This window comes from Nannobrachium achirus, assembly GCF_963921795.1.
Source record: "Nannobrachium achirus genome assembly, chromosome: 7".
Lineage (NCBI taxonomy): Eukaryota > Metazoa > Chordata > Actinopteri > Myctophiformes > Myctophidae > Nannobrachium > Nannobrachium achirus.
This window is the reverse complement of record NC_137816.1, coordinates 56,079,646-56,082,145: the sequence shown is the minus strand read 5'-3', so window position 1 is coordinate 56,082,145 and position 2,500 is coordinate 56,079,646. Positions and strand designations below refer to the sequence as shown.

The 2,500-nt window shown below is 41.2% G+C and overlaps 1 protein-coding gene across 1 annotated transcript in view; it reads right to left on the bottom strand.

Moving 5' to 3' along the window:
• Positions 1-2,500, bottom strand: part of LOC308289077 (transcription initiation factor TFIID subunit 4) — a gene marked incomplete at its 3' end in the record, with an annotated part of 184,274 nt that overhangs the window by 154,364 nt on the left and 27,410 nt on the right.

Sequence of the window (2,500 nt, the reverse complement as noted above, 5' to 3'; positions counted from 1 at the left end):
CCACACCCGGTGGTCTATTAGAGTAATTGCGACCGTCAGGGAGCAGTTTACTATGAAAACCTCCACCGGCCGTCCGTCCGTCACACGTCACACGTCACACCTTTGCCCTGCTCATATCTCCGCATCAGTATGACATCACACCACATGTGTACACAAACCTTTGTGTACGTTGCTGTGGCAACAGTCTGTTGTTGCTGGTCTGTTAGTGTACGTTAGCAACCACCTTAGCAACCATGGTTTTACCCTAGCAACCAACTGTTTACCCTAGCAACCAACTGTTTACCATAGCAACCATGTTTTTTTTACCCTAGCAACCAACTGTTTACCATAGCAACCAGATACGCAGAGCAGGGATCTCCATATATGGGCATAAACAGGTGACATCACACTGATGTCAGATACTCAGAGCAGGGATTTCTCCATAATATATGGGCATAAAAGGGATTCTGTTAGGGATCTCCATATATGGGCATAAAAGGGATTCTGTTAGGGATCTCCATATATGGGCATAAAAGGGATTCTGTTAGGGATCTCCATATATGGGCATAAAAGGGATTCTGTTAGCTGTTAGTGATCTCCATATATGGGCATAAAAGGGATGCTGTTAGGATCTCCATATATGGGCATAAAAGGGATTCTGTTAGGGATCTCCATATATGGGCATGAAAGGGATTCTGTTAGGGATCTCCATATATGGGCATAAAAGGGATTGTATCCCAGATGATGCCCTGTTAGGAGATCCACACTAACAGAATCCATATATGGTCCTACCGACAGCTGCTATAAGCCAACCCTGGCGATAAGGTCTGAGTCGAAGAAATGCTTCTTTCCTGGCAAGAATTGCCCCTTTATACTGTAGGGCTCGTTTGTGTATTGTATGACATCACGCCACATCATCGGCTGAGGACTGTGTGATGTCATCATATCTCCATATATGGAGACATAAGTTGCTCATGCCCAAATATGGGCTGGTGAGGTCAGACTTAGTGTGATGCGTAGGTTATCTCCATGTATGGAGATTCAACTTCAATGAGTAACCATGGCAAACTGTCAACTGCCCGTATGTCTTGATAATTGGTAAAACAAACTTTTGGCCTATTTGTGGAGATAAGCGACCAACTTATCTCCCGATTAGGGAGTATTACTAGTGTTAATTCCATAGACACATACAAAACAGACACACACACAAACTATGGAACCACCTCTTCAAGTAAGGTTTTTAGGTATTTTGACTTTACTCTTTATGTTTTACTATATTTCCAGTGTTCAGTATTTTTACTTCTATTCCACATAATGCAAGCCTTGCATGTTTACTTTATTTCCTGCTGGTGCAGCTACTATACGTCATGTAGACACATCAATATGATTGGTTGGAGTTAGCATGCCCAGATGCTGATAGACAAGACAGTCCCGCCAAATCACCTGCCAAGTAGTTGAAAAGAGGGACGGCCTTCTTCAGCGGTTTGGGCTTGAGCGATCCCTGATGGAAGCTGTATTGTGAACTTAACTCATGAACTCAATACCGCCACCTTCTGGCTGAGTCAGGTTAGGATGGATGAGTGCTGGGGAAACTGATGTCCATAGAAGCCCTCCTAAATGTAACTATAAGCTATAGCCTCAGCCTGCATGCATTTTCCTCAAGCTCACTCAATAAAGAACTTTGACACACGCACACACACGCGCACACACACACACATACGCACATGCACACGCACTCACCCTTAGGCCTTTCACAATTATTACATAATCGTCTAATCGCAATTATTTGTCATAATCGTCATACTCGTTTCCATGTTGAAAAAATGATCATATATTTTCAAACATTTAAAAAAGTGGAAATAGCAGATCTACAAGCTCACAATGCGTCACAGCTTGTAGATCGGCTATTTCCACTATCAATGTTCTTTTTTTAAGTATAAAGTTGTCAAATATGTCAGTCATTTCTTCGTATATTTAGGTTATGTGTCATATCTGCCACGTGCAACTTCAAAGCCTAAAAGCCAAAAGACAGAATGCATTTCTCAACGACAAAAACACAATTAAATCATTAATCGCAATTATTTGAGGGACAATTAATCATCATGTAAAATGTCATAATCGTGACAGTCCTGCTCTCTCACACAAACACACACACAGAATAATACATGGGAGCAGGAGAGAGAGAGAGAGAGAGAGAGAGAGAGAGAGAGAGAGAGAGAGAGAGAGAGAGAGAGAGAGAAATACACAAACATTAGGGAGGAAATCTTCCCAAAAATTGAAATAATCTGCCCAGAATTCAGAAGTATGACAGAAAGGGAGAAATTGCCACTCCTTTTGGGAGAAATGAAAGAATGTGCAGTTTTAGCTGCAAAATATGTCAATTCCTGTCACAAGAAAAGGGACAACCAGTAGGACACATATACTGTATACCATATGTTTACTTTAGCGCACCATCTCCTTTATGTACTGTAATTTCATTGATTTATATTGTTATATTGTTTGTTGTTTGTCATAATTGTAT